Below are 23,131 nucleotides of genomic sequence, written 5' to 3'. Positions count from 1 at the left end.
TACAATCTGTGCAGCAGCTGGAGGTAGATGATCAATATTTGGGAAGTATCTTAGTAAGTTAGAAGACATTACTATAGAATACATCAGTAACATGTGAATGAAAAAGATAGAGGATAATGACACTACCAAAGGAAAGGCAAACATAGGCAACAGATGTGTCCATTGAGGGATCCTCGGAGCCATTTGCCACCTCGATGTATTGACTTTGATTGGGAGTAATGCTTGTCTTGATATTGCAGCATTGTGATTTCTAGAGTACAGGTCATCATTATTTCTAATGCTGTCACGCAGATATCAAAAGCTTATGTGGTACACCCATGTTTACTTCTTTGTATAATTTTGGTGTTTAAGCAATGTAGATATAGTTCAGAGTAAGGGGTGAGACTTCACTGCAAAAAACTCCAGTCATATTTTTTTTTAATAACATTCCATATGCATTGGGTTAAGAAAACGCAATTCATCCCACAAAAGGCTTGAGAGTACATGATCTGTGCAGGATTGCAAGGGCAGTATGTATTACCAGAAAAGCACCTGATCCATGAGGAACAAATCTACATCCAGCAGGACCTATGCAGGCACAATGTTACTATCTTCAATCCACATTTTTAAGTTGCTCCACACTGGCTGATGTAAATTCTGAACAATGGCAGAGAAGCCTCTCGAGCCTACACAAGAAGTGACGAAATACAAAAGCAGAGGGCATAAATCGAGCACCCTAGGATCCATTCTCTGGGAGGTCTACGGTAGCCCTGCTCTCCTGCTATGACCTACAAACATTAAGGCAGCGCAGCAAGACCCATCTTTCTATTGTAGATAAATAGGAAGGTGGGCAGAATGTCACAGATGGGGTATCCCTCTGTACGAATGAAGCCTGGCAGGGGTGGTTTCCCCACTTTTCGACAACATGGAAAGGGGTGACTGACTATATACCACTTTCTTCTGAAGGCATTATAATATACACAGCATTATTATAACACTTTACAAAATGTTGCATATAGAGAAAGCTGACAAAGGATGTGTATTCTCAGGTCATGTACTGAGAGGGAAGCCACGTAGCATCAGGGGCTGCCTCTGTGGCAAGCCAGCACCCCCATGTGTCACTCCTCTCACAAACACAACCTCATGGTGGACGGTGTTCGATGATCTGTCAGTAAGCAGCCTCTGTGATGCTAAAAGTTAGGCAAGGGTGTGTTTGTGGGAAAAGACCTAATAAAGACCAGCAGACAAATGCTGATAGCGAACACCCTCAATATTTCTTTATACTTTGAGCAGCCATGGCTCTCTCGGTTCACCACAATGTGTAAGAGTGCACAATTATCTCTAGGAAAGCCTAGCGTGCTGCGCCAAACAGAAAACAACAAGCTGCACTGCCCAGCGTACAGTGAAAGAATAAGAGAGGAAAAGGACAAAAACCCCACACACAATAGAACAAAGGAGGCAGGTGCACAGACCAAGGCGATGGCACAACTGTCACACCTAACGACCCTTTCCCTCACACTCTGAAAGGGACACATTAATGTCAGATTGTAAATGGGAAATCTATGTACTGAATAATATTCCGATCACTATTGCACAGGGAGCTTTGCCTGCTTATTGCCTGCTCTGGGTTTTATGACCAGCCCAGGACACAGTAATACACCCAATAAGCGTTCGAGAGCTCAGGGAGGCAAGCGGTCACATTCCTGAAACTATGATGAGCAGAGTACGGAGGCATTTTCCAGTGCACCTGGCTGCATCGCATAAACTCTAAACTGATCTGCTCTGCTCTGTCCTTATGATTAGTCCATTGGTGTTTGAGCTCGGAAGATGCATCACAGAGCACCAAGCCCGGGCCATCCTTTGCATCACTAGTATCGCAAGACGAAGCAACAGGCATGTGCTGTAAGGCAAAACAGATACAATAGCACGACGCAAGGGCCCAGATTAATGGATGGTACTGAGGGCTTTGTGGAGCAGACGTACATGAGAATTCACCCCCCTTCCTCTATACCTAACTCCTTGCTAAAGCTTGTTATAGAAAACACCACATTCAGGTGCAGGCAAATAAAGTCTAAATCCATAAAATAAAAACAAAACCTGTCATTTACACCGCTGCCATGTCTCTTTAACCGTAAAAAGTCTGCTCATTAACAAAACAGTCACCAAGAAGTGTTTAGTGTCAACTGTAGGAGGTAGTTTGTGGTAAGAAGAAACATTACTAACATTACTAACATGCACTTTTAAATGGGATTAATTGTTATAAATTGCATGACCTTTAAAACAGTCCCAGTTGGACGAGAAGATCCCAAATTGTTTTCAATCAAAATCAATAGCATTTTTCTATGAGTTTTAGTTTGCAATCAGAGCGTATTCAAATAAAGCAGGGTCTCTGCACTCTTACAGCTGAAGCTCAGACTTCTACCTTGGTCAATGCAGGCGTCTCGGTTCTAAATTGCAGCAATGTTTTGGGAGACCAAAAATCTCAGCTAGACGCAGTGGCAGCAGAGAGGGTCAGCTATCAATAGATCTATAGATTGGTGAGAACTATGATCAAGTTTTTTCCCCTCTGATTATGGGCTCTATAGTTCCGACCTTAAAGCAGTACCAAGCTGCTGCTTTCCACATGTTGATACTGACGAAGGAATGATAAGACAACTGAATAGCAAGCAAGATCGTTGCGCAGTGAATCTGAAGGAAGGCAATAAGCCCGACAAAATAGGGAAACTAATTTCCAGGTCATAGAGCCAATGCTTCTCCAGTTGGGATATTGCCAAACAGGATTATTTATTCAAAGCAAAATGTTAATTTGTTCAGATCAAGCCATCAATAAATGGGCCAACTGGCTACAGCCAAACCCAGTGCTGCAGATCATTACTGGTTGCAAGAAGTGTTTTTGAAAACAAGTAATATGTGTGTCCTTTTCGATTCATGTGTATCCCAATGGTAGGACCACTGACTGTTCCTTGTGAAAATACAAGATATGTCCGCCAAAAGGAAAGAAACGCAGGTCCCCAAGAACATTGTCCCTATGACCCTATGACAAAAGGATCATGGATGATAAACAGAAAGAGCTTGAACGTTACTAAATGTCTAAGTGATGAACAGGGATTACAGGTTCTAAAACAGTACTTACAGCTATCTTAAAAGTAGGGGAGAGAGAGAAATTCAGAAAAACCTCTACACTGAGCACCACCAAGCAACACTCCTCATAGAAGAATATGTTATGTCAAGACGTTTGATGATGTTTTTACTCACCTGGAAACAGGCAATAATTGGCTTCGCAGACAACAATGAAATCGCCCTGGTTTAGCAAAAGGAACCGGTATATTAAACTAGCCTATTTGTGGCAGGAAAGTGTTGTGACATTTTTGTAAGTAACAGACATTATTTTAGATATATATATCATTCATAGGAGAGACTGTGTGTATACTGGTACAGATGATTAATTGAGAAAGCAAGAACCCCGAACAGAAAACGGCCTTTTCAATTTAGAGACCGGGAACACGAACTATAAAACATGCATTCTTTATAATCATTAACCGATACCCTATTCTCATGGAGTACCGGCGCCGTGAGCTTCTCCTTTTAGTTGGTTTTTGTAAATCACCAATTAATAAAGGGGCCCTTGGTACTTGATGGCTTGACATTTGGCTCCAGGAGGTGCCTGGGAAAGACCCTTTTAAAACAAGAAAATCTTGGCCCTGAGAACTTTTTGTAGGGCTGGTTTGATAAAAGGGGTGTAAACTGCTCTTCACATCTTTCTAGACTGGAATACAATTGAACACTGGACGCACTGCTGTGAGCAGAAAGGAACTAGGTCACTGGGAATCCGCTCACCCGTGTGTTTCCCCAGTGCATGGGGGTACAAAGCGCACCTACCTAAGTAAGGAAACTCTGGCCGTTGTCGTTGGTACGGATAGTGCATGTTGTATGATGTCCGAAGTAAATAACTCTGTTTTCCATATCAGTCTGGGGGTTGACAGCTAATCTAAACTAAAACCATCTGCCGAGCCCTTGGTCTCTGCGCCAAGTTAGAACCCCAGCATATTCTTCTCTTCACTGCTCTACATTTTTCGAAACCAGATCAGAAAGATAGTCTACCAGCAACGATTTGTTAGGCTACCGATTGTTCGTCCAGCATGAGATTCCTAACTTCTTTTGTCCAGGATCCTAAATGGAACCTGAAAGGAATTAGCCACGATGGCCAAGCAAGGCTTTAAAATCCAGTGCTCTTACCGAAAGTGTGCTCACGGTACACATTTTTCTCAAAACCAGATTGATTTTGTTAACATCCTATATCTGGAGGCAGCCAACAAAAGGACAATGAAATCTGGTTGTTGTTGATATCTTACAAACAGGACGATCCTTTGGGCCTTTTTTAAATTGTCTTTCCTTCTTCAAGGGCAGGGTGTTAAGCAGATGCTGAAGAGAAAGGGAAGTGTTAACTGGAGGTTCTAGTGCAGCTGGGACTTCGGATATAACCTGGTGTTTAGACAGGAGTTGTCAGAGGAATTTTAAATTGCCTTAGCAGAGGGGCTCCAAATGATGGAAGGTTGTCAGACGGCAGTTGTCGAGATGTTCAAAAGCCCTTTTCTGAGAGGAAGAGCACATGTCTTTACAGACCTGCCAACTCACACGCTGCCTCCGTGCGTCACACCAGTTTGGCACTCTTCACACAGTCATCCGGTGAGGAGCCAAAATCACACGGGGGCAGGCGACAGGCGCTGGAAACCACTGAATATGTGCATTTACAGCTCCGCTTTAAAGGCTGCAAGCTGCCGATGTCCATTAAGAGAATATCGACTGGAGCCCAGCAAACTATGTGTTTTTTGTTTTATAGGAGGAGGAAGGAAGCCAATAGGGCAGGGCACGGGGGCAGACGTGCCTCAAAGGTAGCTCTCAGCATAAAGCTCGCCTCTCCAACGCCACGCAACCTCACACACTGCAAATTTTATATTTAAGTTGGCAGTTTTGTCTTTACACTCCAGTCCTGGAAAGTCTGTACAATCATGCAGAATGAACAGTCTACATAAACCTATAGGCTACTCATCTGAACCCCACCTGGGAATCTGTCCCGGCTTCACACAATTTTTCCGATAACACCAATTTCTAGGTATGTTAACATGCACTAACAGCCGTGAGATGAAGAAATCAGTGTTGGACAGGTTATTTCCATTTCCTCTGTGCCAAGCTACTTATGATGTAAATTATTGTTATGGCATTAAAACTGAGCAATCTCATAAACTGGCCAATATCTTCACAGAACACCGCTATAACCAGTGCCTACTGACCTCTGCATTACCTAGTTACAAAAACTAGTGGTAGTCTCACCCAAGGGACAACTTTGGTATATGGTGGGTTCTTACACACACAAGGCTAGATAAATGCCCTCAGTTGCGGGCTATGTATGCAGCACCTTAACCATAGATTGACCGGAAGCAATCTCAGTAAAGTGACGTAAAGCACGCACTCATGGGTCGCCCTCATTAGCATCTGAAAATGACATGGAAAAGGTCTACCGACGTGTAGGACTACTGTTGATGCTTTTCAGAGTCTCGGCCTTAAATGCGCTTACTGTTTGGTACTGTGGTGCAATACATTTAAGAATGGACAGAAAATAACGTTTTTTAATTTTTAAAAAAAAAATATATATTTGGTTTGAAAAAGTAACCCTAGATCAACTCGACCCCTGGACATCACTATAAAGGCTATGAATCCTCAAGCAGATCTAATCATGGTAAAGTGATGGATCAAAAGTAGCAAATTAATGTAGCAACTTAAAAAATGTATTATTAGGAGGTATAAGAGGAGCTCTATGTGATTTAGGACAATCTAAAAGGGGGCAGCTGCAGTCCCAAAGGGGGAGACATTCACCAGCTTTCTTCAAAATTTGATTTAAGAATATTGACCATTTAAAATATAACCATGTGCAGATTCTAATAGAGTGGTGAGGTGTCATTAGAAGTGAGAAAGAAAGAAAAAAATGTTAAGAGTGAAAGAATAAAGCTGAAATAGAGAAACGCTGGGAAAAAGAAACAAGAATAGGTAAGAGTAAGTAACATTTAAACTCACCCAAAAAATATAACAAGAAAGCACCTCCTTTCATTAGCCCCATCCCTCACTGCCCTCAATTACAGGCACAGAGACCCCTTTCAGTACCATCATGTTGATCAGGAACGGTCGTGGTGGGATTAAAGACAATCTGCCTGGCAGACTCCAGAGGGCAGCTCACATCTCAATGCACCAATCCCACGGTCTTGCTATGGGGATATAGAACAGCTCAACCCAGCGCAGGCTTCTATAGATAGCTGTTTGCACAGTATACTTTCCACTGGGCCATGTAGGGAAATACAGGAAGACATTCTAAAGATGAGGGTTTGATGAACCCAAACTGTAGGACCTATAAAGGATCTTTGCTTCCTTGAGTCGCTTATCTCAACAAGCGTAGCATAAACTGGATCAGAGCATCAGACACCTGCGGGTCCCTCCTTCCACAATATGTTAAAATCAGTGCTCGTCATACTGCCTTCAAACCTGCAGCATCCTGGACTGTTTAAAAGAGTTCGGCGATTGCACTCAGGCTGTCCAAGGAGGGGTAACTTGCTTCCATTCGAAAACATGCTGAGGAGGGGCGTCTATTGTCAATGGTACCAGTGCCTCCAAAGCATGGGCAGCCTGTTGACAATGGCGAATAAGTAATGTATAAGAACATCAAAGGCAATATAGTGTCATTTTACAGGACAGAGCTTGGGTCAGGTTACCACACGTGCACACAGAACATCTCCCTTTGTGAGATCTGATACAGTCAGCTGCAACAACTAACTAGAAAGAAAAAGAAAAAAAAAAAAAAAAGTAAACCGTGCCACAAATTGTCCAAAGCACCAGACGCTGCACTGTCCAACTTTTTCTGGTGTGAGAAGCGTGGGGTAGCATCCGCAGCTGTTTCGGCAGTTTACTGAAAGAGGAAAATGGTGGCAGAGGGAGGGCATCCCACGAGCGATCCTCTGCAGCGTTGAAAGCCTCCTTCCCGAATGCCCACTCAATTTATGTGGTTCGTGGGCTTTGGCGGTCTCACTTGCCACAGATAAAAGAGATCTCCGATGTGCATGGAAGACCGGCTGACGCCATCGCAGCTGAAAGAGAAAAGATAGCCTAAACACCACGTTTAGGAAGCACAGGAATAACAGATGACTTAAAACACAGCATCTGCTTACTTCTGGTAGACATGAGGAACACTTTACCTTTTAACCAAAGGCAAAATCACAAAAACACCCATCATTTCACAATATCCTCTCATACAGGAGACAAGAAACACTGTATTTTTTTATTCACTACCACCTGACAGTCAAGACAACCGTGACACCTCCAGTACTCTGGGCTCAAAACATAAGGAAGATCTTAATTTACAGCACGTAGAGTGGGTGAGGCGTATAACTTGTCAGTCATACCAAAGCGTTAACAATGACCAATGCAACTTCCCACATTTTAACAACCTCAGAAAGAAGAAAGGATGAGCCAACTTTGCCCTCCAGGTAAAACCCCAAACTGAAATCCAGTGCTTCTGTTCTCAGAGGGGGTACTGCCTGGTAGCTCAGGCTGATGGTTCCTGGAGGGGCAGGAACAATGGTGATCTGCATCTTCTCTGAAGTTGGACAGCGGGCAAAAATACGTTTGGGGGAACGTCAGAGCAATTGCTAGTGGCTGGTGTCAATTTAAGTACTCTACCAATCATCTTGTTTTCTCTTAAATTGAGACCTAAGACCTGAAGGTTGCAGAAATCTATCTACAGTAGGTCCACTAATCAAATTAGACAAGCTTACCTGCTTACATCCAAAAGCCTCTTACTACAGGAATGTAATGAAATCCTCTCTCTTAAAACGGATTATTTGGAAATGTAATATGTGTTTCGTTTAAGTGTCCCCGGTGTCCTGCTCCCTCAAAAGCAAGTCAGTCTTTCTTCTTCAAAATAGTATTAATGAGCAGGGCGATGTCCTCTAACCGCCAAACTGTCCACTATGCACCCTGCAGACCTACAACTTCTCCAAGATAAAGAATGTCTGCTTAAAGGTGTTACAAGGCAGGATACACGGTGGCAAAATAATTTGTGCGGTGAATGGATGGAAAATGCAAATAGTAGTAAATAAGACACACTGGGCTGTTAGGAGGGATGCATGATGCCCAAGCTTTCACTGCACCTAAACACAGCCACTAACAAACCTGAAATGACACAAAGAACAATGAAACCATGGCTTTTCTTTTTGGAACTTGGCTGAACTTAAATCACAAGTTACTTACCTTTAGTATCGCATATTTTCGTAGACACTATATCCAAATATCTAACCACAAATTCCCCATCTTCAGAGCATCCCCTGGCACTAGACTGAATCCAGAGAATTTTACCACAATGCACCTGAGGTCTCCGTTCTCCAGTACGAAGAAGTAGCACAAACATCACTCCTTGCCAGCAGAAGGGCGGTGCAGCAGGATGGTGGAATGAAGGGCTGACAGTTGCTCAGTCTTGGGTGGAAAGTTAGGTGAGGAGGAAATGTAAGGCAGGTAGCAGCCCGTTGAAGAATATGCAAGAGTAGTCTGACATGACGCACCTCTAGCTGGGAAGTGAATGTTATATGCTGTCTTCTACCAGCTGAGAATGGATCTTTTGAAGGCAAGTTAAAATGGTGTGGCAGCCACTAAAGGGTGGAAGAGTTAGAGGAGAGATGTCCCTATGGGGAGATCTAACTAGTCCACCTCCATGGCCTTTCCCCAAAAACACCGGGCCTGCTTCTGCTGCACAGGTTGCAAGGGCTACTGTAGTCTATAAACTAGATCCCTGAAATACAAATAAATGCCCTGTACAGTGGGTTGAAATGTTAGGTGAGAGATTACAATACCAAGGATTGTGATGTGACTCAACTATCCTTAGATCGTTCGAACACCAAGTCAGCCTCCTCTCCAAACAGATCACAGCTACCAAAGTATAAATCCATGAAGTACACTTCAAGGCCTTGAGGTCTTCTAGGATAGCCCGCAAGATCTTGCTAGCCAAGCCCCATAAAGCTAGGGTTTCCCTGCCCAGAGGGTACACTACACTCAAGGAACTTGAGGCTAAGTTAGCGGAAGAGAACAGTCCCTTTCCGAAAGAATGAATAGGTTTCGACTCTACCCTGCGGACTGGTTGAAAAGACATAAGAACTTACTGCAGTCAATGCTTGTACACCAAAAAGCTTTTTAGGCGTGTGATACCTTGTCAGAAAATCTGGATCAACAGGGGCCACTGTATGTGGCCTGGCTATAGATCCACAGAGCCCGAACACAACTTGGACCAAATGATCATGAGTGTCTGTAGTGGTTATAGTGACTCAGAAGAGGTTGGATCTGGTTAAAGGATCTCAGTTAATAAACTTGCCCTAGTTTCAGCAGTAGGTAATTGTGAGTCTACCACTTTTGCAAAGCTGGTGGTTTAGGCGACCAGTCCTGCTCAACAGCTGGAGATGTAGCTAGCCCACTGGCGTTCTATAAATCAAGATAAAGCATCATAATTAGTACTGGAGTCAAGGCAGAGGCAAAGCACTAGAGCCTGATTGCAAAACTGACTGGATGTGCTTATATAAGCTCTATTCCAGTAGTGGCGTGGCTCTAAGGTGTTGGGAGCAGTATTTTACAATTTTAAGCCATTGGTGATTGGCAAATTTCCCTACATCCTTGATAGCAAAATCTCCACAAAATCCCCTTTTATACGTTTACTCTCATTGTGCCTTTGAAGCAAAAGGAATCCCACAAAGTTACATTCTCCCTCTTACAATCAAAATTAATTATTGTGGCTACCCAGCTCCACCTTACCTCTGTCCCTGCCAATCATCTCCTGATCTAAGGCAAAACACTCCTTACAGTCAAACTTCTGCTTTCTAAATTCTGAAAGCTGCCATCCAATAGCACGCAGCTGCGAGCACAAAAGGCAAAATGCAAAGTCCATTTCCTCTGGTCAGGTTTCTCAAACAACAAGGCAGAGCCCCCCTGTCAGTTATTTGTATACCTAGACTTTTAATGAGTGACCTTCTGCCCAGGTGGCTAACTGTCACATATAAGGGCAACTGGACACCTAGTAAGCTCACATTTCTGAGAGTCTTCTGAACTGTGAGCCACTGGTACTTTTCTACTCTCACCTCTAGGATGAGAAAGATTTGACAAAAAGACACTACTGGTGCCCTGTGGAAAACCTGCAAGCAGCAGCATTGAGTACAAGAGGATTAAATGTGATTCAGAGAAACGTAACAACATTCCTGGCATCATTCTTGTGTAGTTTAAAAGGATAAGCTAGTTACCTGTAATCCTGGTTCTCTTCCAGGGGAATCCTCAAAGTCATAAGCACTGAATATTCCCACCAACGTGTGGGGGACCCGGAGCGCCTATGCATGCACGCACGCGTATGTGTATGTATGTATATACATATCTTTATTTAGATTGTCAACTTTCTCCCCAGTTCCAGAGGGTCTGCGCTTTCAGGGATAGAGGGCACTTAGATAATGCATTGTGGTCATGCTCTCCTTCTGGATCAGGAGGGAGCTGGTTTGAATGGCTGGATAAAAGGACTGGAGGGCTAGATGGAACACCTGCAGCTCAAGCATATTGATGTGGTATTGTTGCTCCTTGGCCGACCACCAGCCCTGTGTCTGTAGCGAACTCATGTGAGCACCCCAGCCATGGGGAGACGCATCTGTTATGACTGTTCGTATAGAAGGGGACACCGATCAGCAGATTTCATCTATGAGACCTCCACAGTATTGGCGTTTTTTCAGCCAAAGACATGGTTAAGCTTGTTGTCCAATGATCTGTGAATTGCTTCCACTGATACTCCAGATTCTGATGCAAAGGTCTCATGTGCAGGCTGACATCAGTAACAAAGAAGATATATGAAGCCATTTGTCCCAGAAGAGACACCATCTGCCTGGCTGATGGGTGTAGAATTTGAAGGAGGTTGCCACACTTCTGAGAAACTGAGGGTAGTCTATCGGAAGGACACACTTTTGCGACTTTTGTGTCCAGAGTCACACCTAAGTAGTGTAGTGTTTGAGTTGGAATATGGATTGATTTTTCAACACTGATCTGTAGACCTAAAGACGGAATGATGTCAACACAGATTTGGCAGTGTTTTCTCGTCTGATCTGGAAAGGAGCTTTTTACCAACCAGTCGTCTAAGTATGGGTAGATGAATATTCTTTCCTTCATAAGGCTGTTGCTATGACAGCTGTGCACTTCAGGAATGTGCAATATGCTAATTTCAGGCCAAACTGTACCACTTTCTAGTTGTAATGCTTAGATGCCACTTTGAACCAGAGGAACTTCTGATGCTTCCTGGCAATTGGGATGTGGAAGGAGGAATTCTGGAGATTAATGGAACCCATCCAATCCCCCCTGATGGAGCTGGAGGCATATCTGGGGGAGAGCAAGAATTCTGAACTTTTTCTTGCTTAAGTATTTGTTTAGCAGACTTAAGTCCGGAATTGGCCTGAATTCTACGTTTGGGCATTTTTTCTTTAGAAGGAAATACTGAGAATATTCTCCTACTCCCCTTTGAGAGAATGGAACCTCCTCTATTGCCTCTTTATAAAGAAGAATGGAGACTTTGTTCTGCAGCAGCTTCTGTGGTGGCAAGAGGCTTTAGAAGTTGGAAGGCCGGAGGAGGGGACTTGAAGTGAAGTGAGTACCCATTCTCTACAATATATTTAAGACTTAGTTGTCGCTAGCAATGGCGCGCCACTTGTGCTAATGGTTAGTAATATTTCACCCCCACAGGAGTGGTTAACGGCGACGGACGAAGTGACAACTCATTGTTTGCTTGGTGTTATGGAGGAAGCTTATGGATGTCGATTAGCTCATTGTCCACATGCTGATCTGCAGGGCTGGTACTGAGATTTGGTTTGTTGGGGACAGGTAACCCAATGAGGGGTTTGAACTCTCTGATGGTAGGGGCACCTGTCATAAGGCCTGTGTAAGAAGCTGGCCTGGTGTGTGGTGGGTACCTAATATATCTTATACCAGGTCCGGGTATCCCCTATTAGTGTAGTGTAGGCAGTGTCCAGAAGCCAGGCTCTCTAGAGGTAGCTGTGGATGAGCAGCCAAGGCTTATCTAGGAGACATGCAAAGCTTATGCAATACCACTGTAGTCACACAGCACTTACACACATAAAAAGAAAACAGTCCGTGTTACAAAATTAAAGGTACTATATTTTAGTGACACAACTACCAAAAAATACTAGAGAGGCACCCCTCCAATAGGAGGTAAGTAACACACTTGATATGTACACTAGTAATCAGAAATAGGCATAAAAAGCAATAGAAAACTGTGCAAATAGCAATAGTTACCATAGGGGCAGCCCAAAACATATGCTAAAAAATGGAATGCAAATGCAGGACCTTCCCCCTCCCCACCCCTCCCCACCCAGGTAAGTGGAATGTGTAGAGGAAAGCTGGGGGAACTAGGAAACCCCAAAGGTAAGTACCACAGTGCCCCTCAGCGACCAGGAAGAAAGGAATAAGTTACTGGATTTTCCCCAAACGACCCAAAAGGACTAAAAAGAAGATAATGCAACACCCAGACAAGACTGCAACAAACCAGCGGTGGACTCCTGAAGAAGACCTGTGGAAGAAGGGGACCAAGTCCAGAAGTCACAGGAGTGGCCTGTGGTGGCAGGAGTCACTACCAACCCGTCTGTGGTTGCAGGAGTTTGTTGATGGTAGGACGAAGATGGTCAGAAATGTAGTCCTGGAGGCGGGGAAGAGTTCCTGGAGGATGCAATTGACGTTCCATGCCGAATGGAAGATTGCAGTTGATTAGTGGCGTGGAAGAGCCACTAACAAGCCTTAGCAAAGGCAGAAGTGGTGTTGAAGCAAAAGTGGAGCTGGGGGAACCAGCAAAGTCCATGAGGACTAAACCCACAGGGGCAGTCCTGGGGGGTGGAGGGGACCCTCAGCAGCAAGGCAGAGAGTCCACAGAAGAAAAGGCAGCCTCCACAGGAGGCCCACTGGAAGAGGAACTAGGAGTCGCAGAGGAGCTCATGCAGCACAACTGGAGAAGGGTCCCACACTGCAGGAGAAGCACTCAGAGGGCTGTGCGTCATAGGGAAGAGTGCTGGGGCTACACAAAGCCTGAAGATCCCTTGGAGGAGATGCCAACAAGCCTTGGTAGCTGCAAGAGACGTGGTGCATGGGGGTACTGTCCTGGTGGGAAGGCAAGGGCTTACCTCCACCAATGTTGGACAACTGGCAGAGAGGACAAAGAGGACTACTCCAGACCACCACCTTTGATGCAGAATACACACAGCTCAGGATGAGAGGAGATCCACCCAGCTGGTCGTCGTTACAGTTGCTGCCTACGGATGCAGGGGAGTGACTTCTTCACTCCAAGGGAGATTCCTTCTTCCTTCTCGTACAGACTAAAGACTTGCCGCCCTCAGAGGATGCACAGCCAGGGAAATGTTGCAGACGCTGGAATGAGCCGTGGAAACAATACTGCAAGCACAGCCTTCGTTGTGGATGCAGAGTGTCGGTTCCTGGAGGGTCCAGTCGCAGTTCCAGTAGCCAGAAGTCAAAGTAGAGATTGCAGAGGAGTCCTACTGGAATCTTGCAAGCCAAATCGGAGGACCCACCCCAGAGGAAGACCCTAAATACTCCTGAAAGCGGGATTGGTCACCTAGCCAGACCTGGAAACTCAAATGATCCCAGAGGCCTCTGCCCACCTTGGATTCATGGTGGCAGAATCAAGGTACCCTCTGGAAGAGCTCTGAGCACCACTCCTAGGGTGGTGATGGACAGGGGAGGGGTCACTCCCCTTTCCATTGTCCAGTTTCACACCAGAGCAGGGACTTGGTGTCCCTGAACAGGTGAAGACTGGTGTATGCACTGAGGGCACCAAATGTGCCCTTCAAAGCACACCAGTGGCTTAGGGAGTCTATCCCTCCCAAGCCATGTAACACCTATTTCCAAAGGAAGAGGGTGTTACCCCACTCGCCGAAAGGAAATCCTCTGTTCTGCCTTCTATGCTTGAGCTGATTAAGCAGCAGGAGGGCAGAAACCGGTCTGAGGGGTGGCAGCAGCTTGGGCTGCCCGGAAAACTCCAGAAGTCTGGTAGGAGCAATGCTGGGGGTTCGCGGGGCACCTCTGGTAGTACAGGGGTGCCCTCACACACAGGTACTTGCACCCTGCCCTCTGGGCTTGGAGGGCCTACCATAGGGGTGACTTACAGTGACCTGGTGCAGTGACCTGTAGTGAAAAGGTGCATGCACCTTTTCATGCAGGCTGCAACGGCAGGCCTGCAGCCACATTTTACATGGGCTCCCTAAGGGGTGGCATAATGTCCAGGGTACTTGGGTAACATGTACAAGGGATTTACAAGGGGGTGCCAGTATGTAAATTTGGGGTGTGTGTTATTCAAGCAAACAAATTTACAGGGCCAGAGCATAATCACTGGGGTCCTGATTTGCAGGATCCCATTGAACACAGTCAAACACACTGACAACAGGACGAAAATGGGGATAACCATGCCAAGAAAGAGGGTACTAACCTACAGCCCGTAATTGCAACAGAATTCTGTTTTTTTAAGCCCACGGCCTTGAATGTGTCCAACTCCGTTTTCATCTTTGGTATCTCGTCATCCGTGTGTGACCCAAACAATGAGTTGCCAGTAAAAGGAAGGGCCATGATGCGCTGCTCCACCTCTGGCTTAAGACCTCTAAAATTAAGTCATGATGAGTATCTGGCACCTAGTCCATGTGAATATACATGCGCTGCCAGGACAGAGCCATCTGCTGCCACGCTAATTATTTGGTTAGAGACCAAACCTCTTCCTCGCGGGCTCTCCCCAAAGTCATGTCTGTCTTTCCTGGGTAGCTTTTCTGTAAATCTGGCCAGCGAGTCTCAGAAAGACCTATCATATCGCCATAGTAATGCTGTACTGCTAGACACCTTCATAAATGAGGCTGATGTGCGCACATTTTTCTGCCCAAGGAACCTATTTGTTTACTTTAATTGCCCGGCACGACAGATGGTGAAGCTGCAATGGAGTGTGTCTTCTTGGCTGCAGCTATAAAGACCGGATCTAGTGGAGGGTTGGTTCTTAGAAATAAATGGTCTTGATCTGGAGGCTTATATTTCTTTAAACGTCTCACTGGATTTGCTCAAAGGGGGGCTGGAGTAAGAAAAATGTCCAGCACTGGTTGGAGAAAAGCTGGGACCAAAGGCAGCAATGGTCTTGAGGAAGATCTAAAAAATGACCGATCAGATTTTAGCGGGTGCTGGAAAATCAATATTCAGCTGAGCAGCTCCTCTAATCAACACCTCATTGAACGTATTCAGGTCATCTTTTGGGGATGCTCTCAATGGTGGGGTGTCCGTAAGTGTTAGTGCGTAATCCCTCCTCAATGATCTTGTAGACATAGACCATGTAGGGGATCTATGTGCACAGTGGCCTGATTGAGAACTTTGATATCTTCCGGAAGGTGTAGAGGATTTTGTTCTGGTCCTGTGTCGAGATTTACTCCTTGTCTGTGACATTGTTCTGCACAGAGGTGTGGTCTCTCTAGGGAACCTGGATCTTGTTGCGGGATTTAGGAGAGCTGGCATCTGCCAAATGAGCTAGAGGAGTCTTGGTTTGCAGAGTAGTCTTCAGATATGGTGTCCGCGGGAGAAACCGTGAAGGTGAATATGACCTTGAGCATTGTGAATCCAGAGTCTGTTGAACAGACCAGTTGTGGACACTCTCCAGTCTTTGTCCCCGTGTGCAGAGGAGTGGAAGGTAGTGCCTGAAAAGGCAGATGAAGTTCTTGCTCATGACACTTCTCCAGTAGGCAAGTGATGCAGCGGAGGCATGGCAGTGGGCAAATGCTGCCTCTGCATTGAGCCACGAAGTTTTGTCAACGGTGGTCTTGGACAGTTCATGATGCTTCTTAGGCAGAGAGTAAGGCCTCGACATCGAATGGCGCCTCACTGCGGTTGACTGAGACTGCCTAGGAGAGGTTTGTCTCGATATCTATTAAGGGCTAGTTGCCACCAACTGAGAGGTCTGTCTCGATGTCGAGTGGAGCCTGGTTACAACCAAAAGGGATGTGCGCCTTAACATCGAAGAGCGCCTGCTTGAAGTGGTCAGAGAAGTCTACCTCGATGTTGAGCAGTGCCTGGTTGCCGCCAACTGAGACTGTCTCAGTGAAGTCTGTCAACATCGAGCAGTTATCAGATACAGTCAATAGAATCTTTGTTGGAGTATGCCTCAAAGTCGAACAGCGATGGGTTGCCAACGACGGAGTGTCTGTCAGGTGTACTTGCCTCAATGTTGACCAGTGGAGACCTGCCAACCATGGAGACATTTCCTGCATTGAAGGTGAGCGACAGTAGGACGATGACTGGGACTTCCCTGAATGACGTGGGGTTCGATGGTCCGTGATAGAGTTTCGTCATCGAGGGAGACCATTCGGGTGTAGAGTTTCTAGACGCAAGTCATTGTTTTGTCGTCAACTGCGGCAAGGGCACTTTCCACATCGATCCCAAGGGGGAACAAATATGTATTTTCCTACTGCTGGACGTTGATTTTGTTCTTTTTTTTCATCTCTCAGGAGATCTGCCTCTGGGGACCGCCTCGTGAAGAGAGATGGTTTTCTTGGAGGAAGATGGAAGAGGTCCTACTGCTGTTCCAGCTTTTTCTCTCTCCATGGAGACATGTTTTCTCTCTATCTTTTAAAGTTCTTTTAGAGAGTTTCTGACAATGTGACAAGACTCAGGCAGATGAGTATCAGGCAGACATAAGATGCAGACTGAGTGGGGTTCAGTCTGTGCCTTCTTTTTGCCACAGGTAGGGCACTTGACAGAAAGAGGGGGCATTTGTAACAGGAAATAATGTAAATTCCTGTCAGAAAATAATCCTTCCTCCTTCTGGATGGAAAAAGACGTTGAGTGGAGTGGAAAAAAAACGAACTTTATAAAGTAATTTTTGACAAAAAGTAAAAAAAAGAGAGAGCTCAGTGCTCCAGGATCCTCACTGAAGGAGCCGAAAAAAAGAACTAACCTGTCACCATGGGGCATAATGGGATCCAGGCACAGTGCTAGCATTCTCTTGTTATGCTTTTAATGCAGATTATTGGTTAACAATGCCTGTGTATTCCCTTGCAGTTTTCTCGTCAATGAAGGCTGTGTTTTGCAAAATATGCTTTCTCTTTCTGATTTACAGAAATGCTCAAGTCCGGTAGGAGCTCTAACAAAGGAAAAAAATGTAAATTGGGCATTTTTAGCCTTTAATATAGACTTCACAGATATATGTAAATACATATGTATATGTCTATTAAAGCACTATGTATATTTCTTATGATTTATTTATATATATATATATATATATATATATATATATATATATATATATATATATATATATATATATATATGGAAAATGTCACTTTCCCAGTGTACATCTGTTCGTGGCATGTTGTGCTGCAGATTCACATGCTATGCATACGGATTCCGACATCTAGTGTTGGGCTCGGGGTGTTATAAGTTGTTTTTCTTCGAATAACTTTTAGAGTCACGGGATCGAGTGACTCCTCCTCTTCGATTCCATTGCGCATGGCATCGACTCCATTGTTAGATTGTTTTCCCGCAGAGGGTAAAGGAAGGAGTGATAGAGTATACAAGTGAAAAAAGAGATGTCCATGCAAATGTAAATGTATATACATATGTTCAAATGTGTTACGTTAAACGACTACAGGCTTCCGGGGAGGAGGGAGGGTGCATGTGAATCTGCAACACAACATGCCATGAACAGATGTTCACTGGGTAAGTTACATTTTCCGTTCGATGGCATGGGTAGCTGCAGATACACATGCTATGCATAGACTACAAAGCGGTATGTCCTCCCAATAAATAGCGGTGGCTAGCCTGTTGGAGTTGAAGTTATTTGAAATAATGTTCTTAGAACAGCTTGTCCTACTGTGGCTTCTTGTTTTGATAATACATCCACACAGTAGTGTTTAGTAAATGTATGAGGTGTTGACCATGTAAGCTGCTTAACATATTTCAGCCATTGAAATATTTCTTTAAAAAGCCATTGCTGCACCTTTCTTTCATGTAGAATATGCTGTGGGAGTTATTAGAAGTTGTCTTTTTGCTTTGATATAGCATGTTTGTATGCACCTTACAATCCATCTTGCTAAACCTTGTTTTGATATAGGATTGCCTGTATGTGGTTGTTGGAAAGCCACAAAAAGTTGTTTAGTCTTTCTAAATTGTTTAGTTTTGTCTATATGGTACATTACACCTATTTTGAGGTCTAATGTATGTAGAGCTCTTTCTGCCACAGAATCTGGCTGTGGGAAGAAGACTGGCAGTGCCACTGTTTGATTAATATGAAATGGTGAGACTACTTTTGGTAGAAATTTTTGATTTGTTCTTAGTACAACTTTATGTTTGTGTACTTGGAAGTAAGGTTCCTCAAGAGTAAAAGCTCGAATTACTAGGAAGGCAACTTTCCATGTTAGAAATTGAATTTGGCACGAGTGCATGGGTTCAAAGGGTGGACCCTTAAGTGTTGTAAGCACTATATTTAGATTCCAAGATGGAACTGGTGTTGTCCTTGGTGGAATTATGCGTTTTAAGCCTTCCATGAAAGCTTTAATGACAGGGACTCTAAATAAAGAGCTATGTTGGATATTTTGGAAATATGCAGAAATTGCAGTAAGGTGTATTTTTTTTGAAGAAAATGCTAAATTTGATTTTTGTTAAGGAAGTCAATAACATACAATAGCTTATATTGATGCTGTATGAGGATCTATATTTTTAGATTGACAGTAATAGACAAATCGTTTCCATTTGTTTGCATAGCACTGTCTAGTAGTGGGTTTTCATGCTTGTTTAATAACTTCCATACATTCTGATGGGAGTTGTAAATATCCAAATTCTATGACTTCAGAAGCCAAATTGATAGATTGAGAGCACTGGGGTTTGGATGTCTGATTTGACCTCTGTGTTGTGTTAACAGATCCGGTCTGCATGGGAGTTTGGAGTGTGGTACTACAGATAGATCTAGTAATGTTGTGTACCACGGCTGACGTGCCCATGTTGGTGATATGAGTGTCATGTTGAGTGAAGTTTGACGCAACTTGTTGACTAGAAATGGAAGGAGTGGGAGAGGGGGAAAACCGTACACAAATATCCCTGACCGATAGATCCATAGAGCATTGCCCTTGGATAGGGGATGTGGGTGTCTGGATGCGAAGATTTGGCATTTTGTGTTTTCGCTTGTTGCGAATAGGTCTATGTTTGGAGTTCCCCACTTTTGAAAGTACTTTTGAAGTACTTGAGGATGAATCTCCCATTCATGAGTTTGTTGGTGATTTCTGCTGAGGATATCTGCCAACTGATTGTCTGTCCCTGGGATGTACTATGCTAATAGATGAATTTGGTTGTGGATTGCCCATTTCCAAATTTTTGGGGCGAGAAGGGAGGACAGTTGGGATGAATGTGTCCCTCCCCGTTTGTTGAGATAATACATGGTTGTCATGTTGACTGTTATGATAAGAACATTCTTCTGTGTGAGAAGAGGTTGAAAGGCTTTGAGGGCCAGAAACACAGCTAATAACTCCAAGTGGTTTATGTGTAGCTGTTTCTGTTTGACATCTCGTTGTCCTTGAATGTTGTGATTGTTTAGGTGAGAGCCCCAACCAATCATTGATGCATCTGTTGTAATTATGGTCCGAGGCACAGGGTCTTGAAATGACCGCCCCTTGATTAAATTGGTACAATCCCACCACTGAAGGGACATACATGTTTGGCGGTCTATCAACACTAGATATTGGAGTTGACTGTGTGCCTGTGACTATTGTAAGGCCACATGTTCAATCTTACGTGTGGAACAATTGCAATGCAAGATGCCACCATTCCTAGGATTTTCATGACAAATATTACAGTGTATTGTTGATTTGGTTGTATTTTTTAAATTCGATTTTGGAAAGCTTGTATCTTTTGTGTATTTGGATACGCTAGAGCTTGTTGAGTATTTAGGATCGCACCTAAATACGGTTGTACTTGTGTGGTTGAAGGTGTGACTTTTGGTAGTTTATAGAGAAACCTAAGGTGTGTAGGGTTTCTATTACATAACGTGTATGATTTTGGCATTGTGTACGATTCCTTGATTTTATTAGCCAATCGCCTAGATATGGAAAGAAATGTGTATATTGTCTTCTTAGGTAGGCTGCTACTACTGCTAAGCACTTTGTGAATACCCTTGGAGCTGTTGTTATTCCAAAGGGTAACACTTTGAACTGGTAGTGTTTTCCTTGAATGACAAACCTGAGGTATTTTCTGTGAGCAGGATGGATGGGTATGAGGAAGTACACATCTTTGAGGTCTAAGGCTTTCATAAAATCTTGTTTTTGTAGCAGTGGGATAACATCTTGCAGAGTTACCATGTGAAAATATTCTGATAGGATGTAAAAATTGAGGGGCCTGAGATCTAATATTGGTCTTAGGATGCCATCTTTTTTGGGAATTAGAAAGAATAGTGAATAAACTCCTGTTCCTAGCTGAGACTGTGGAACTAGCTCTATTGCTTGTTTGAGTAGTAGAGATTGAACCTCTTTTTGTAACAGAATTGTATGTTCTAGGGTTAACTTGTGAAACCTTGCTGGAATATTTGGAGGAGTGTTTTATCAATTCTACGCAATAACCATTGCGGATAATTGATAGCACCCAGTTGTCTGTGGTGATATTTTGCCAATGTGTGTGGAACTGCTGTAATCTTCCCCCCACAGGAGAGGTGTGGAGTGGAAGGGAGTGAGGGAAGTCACTGTTTTGGGTGTGTTGCAGGCTGTTTAGAGGTCTGGAATTTACCTCTATTTCTAGAGCATTGTCCTCTATATGTGCCTCTAACCCCACCTCGCTGGTACTGGGTTTGGAAAGCTGGTTTTGATTGGGAAGTTGATACCTCTGATTGTTGTGGTCTGAAACCTCAGCGAAACTGAGTTTTACGAAATGACCCTCTATATGGTTTAGAATAGAGTGCACCCATTGCCTTGGCTGTGTCTGAGTCTTTTCATACTTTTTCTATTGCTGTGTCTACCTCTGGCCCAAAAAGATTTTTATTTTTTATAATCAAAGGGCATGTTTAACATAGCCTGTTGTATTTCCGGCTTGAAACCAGAGGATCTCAGCCATGCATGTCTACGAATAGTGCCTGCTGTGCTTACACTCCTTGCAGCGGTACCTGCTGCATCAAGGGTAGATCTTATTTTGTTATTCCTGATAGCTTTTCCTTCTTCTAATACCTGTTGAGCCCTTTTTTGGTGCTCTTTGGGGAGATGCTGTATTATATCCTGCATTTTGTCCCAATGGGCTCTATCGTAACGAGCCAGTGGTGCTTGTGAATTTGCTATTCTCCATTGGTTTGCTGCTTGGGACGCAACCCTTTTTCCCGCAGCATCACATTTTTTGCTTTCCTTATCAGGAGGGGGTGTATCTTCTGAGGACTGACTATATGTTCTTTTCCTGGCAGCACTAACCACTACTGATACCTGATGGGTGATGTAATCAGGGTCAGAAGGTGCATATTTGTACTTTTTCTCTAGTCTAGGTGTCATCATTCTGACTTTCACAGGCTCATTAAAAATTTGGTCTGCATGTTTTACCATGCCTGGTAGCATTGGTACCTAGAATGAGTTGAGGATAATGCACTGAATAAAAAAATCTTACTCTAGTGGTTCTGTGTGCATTGTAACCCCATGATAGGCTGCAGCCCTGGCTATCACCTGATTATACACTGTAGTATCTTCAGGTGGAGATGGTTTAGAGGGGTAGCTGTCTGGGTCGTTACCTGGGATGGGGTCAGGGTCGTAAAGATCCCATGGATCAACAGTGTCTTGTTGTGAGTCATACAAATGCGTTGGACAATGCATTGGTGTAGGACTTATATGAGGAGAGGTAGGTAGGTGTGGAGAATGAGGAGGAGAAGACTGAGGAGGTGCTGGCTTCTCTTTCTGTCTTAGCACTTTACCTGGGGGCTGCGCAGTGTCCAATTCCTCCAGAAATGCCAGTTTTCTTTTTGTTTTTAAAGGAGGAGCTGTGGTGATTCTCCCTGTCTCTTTATGGATGTGTATCCTGGACGGTCTCATCCATAATTTGAAGGATTGGTTCAATCTCTGACTCCTCCACAGAGGTTTTATGGCTTTTTTTAAAGTCTTTTTGAAAGTCAGTGTTCCTCTGTACATCCTGTCTTTTTAAGCTCTGAAATGTTATGTTTTATCGGGATTGGAAATGACGAGGAAGGTCTCGGCTCCGAAACAGTTTTTGTTATTTTCGACTCCAAAAACTGTTGTCTACTGGAGTCTGAAATGGAGCTTTTTGTTGACTCCGAGGTTTTCGGAGAGGTGGCCTTTTTTGGTGCCGAACTCGAGGGTCGGTCATTGACAGTCTTTTTTCGGGCCGAGCCATGGCCTTCGGCAGTGGCGTACCCAAGGCCTTCTGTTTTTTCTTATGTGGTGTTGCAGGGGCAGACTTACTCACATGCTGGCCGGCTGTGACGGGTCAGTCTTCCTCCGATTCCTGCTCTGACTATCTCGGATCCTCAGAGTCTTTTTCGATCGGAAGGATCGTCAGGCCTCGCAGTTTTCCTCCCGATGGTCTGGAGAAAGGCAGAGGTTGCAAACCAGATGATGGTCTGTGTAGGAGTACTTCGCATGGCACCAAGGGCAGAATCGGAATGGATCTCATCCATAAGGATCTCCACGCAGTAAACCCGAATAGGCCAGAGTTGGGCACGTGCGCCCCAAAGGGCGAACAAAGTTGTTTACCGACGGTACTGCTGTTTCGATGGAAGATGAATAACGCAATCAATACAATACAGATGAAAAGGAAGGTTTTAAAAAGTTTTCCGAATCGAAATCTCGGAGCGAGAGAAAAACACGTCCGAACCCGACGGCAGAAAGAAAACAATCTAATAATGGAGTCGATGCCCAGGTGCAATGGAACCGAAGAGGAGTCACTCGATCCCGTGACTCTAAAAGACTTCTTCGAAGAAAAACAACTTATAACACTCTGAGCCCAACAATGTCAGAATCCAAATGCATAGCATGTGTATCTGCAGCTATACATGCCATCGAACATGTATATATATATATATATA

At 44.2% G+C, this 23,131-nt stretch overlaps 1 protein-coding gene across 1 annotated transcript in view; it reads right to left on the bottom strand.

The window, feature by feature from the left end:
- Positions 1-400: 400 nt before the first annotated feature.
- The window catches only part of LOC138304267 (syntaxin-4-like), a 291,940-nt gene continuing 269,209 nt past the window's right edge, over positions 401-23,131 (bottom strand). Inside the window, exon 11 of the mRNA XM_069244190.1 lies at positions 401-7,112. The gene's annotated coding sequence lies outside the window, so the exon portion shown is untranslated. The remainder of the gene's footprint in view (positions 7,113-23,131) is intronic.

Source organism: Pleurodeles waltl, chromosome 7 (assembly GCF_031143425.1).
Source record: "Pleurodeles waltl isolate 20211129_DDA chromosome 7, aPleWal1.hap1.20221129, whole genome shotgun sequence".
Taxonomy (NCBI): Eukaryota; Metazoa; Chordata; class Amphibia; order Caudata; family Salamandridae; genus Pleurodeles; species Pleurodeles waltl.
This window is presented reverse-complemented; position numbering and strand designations above follow the sequence as displayed.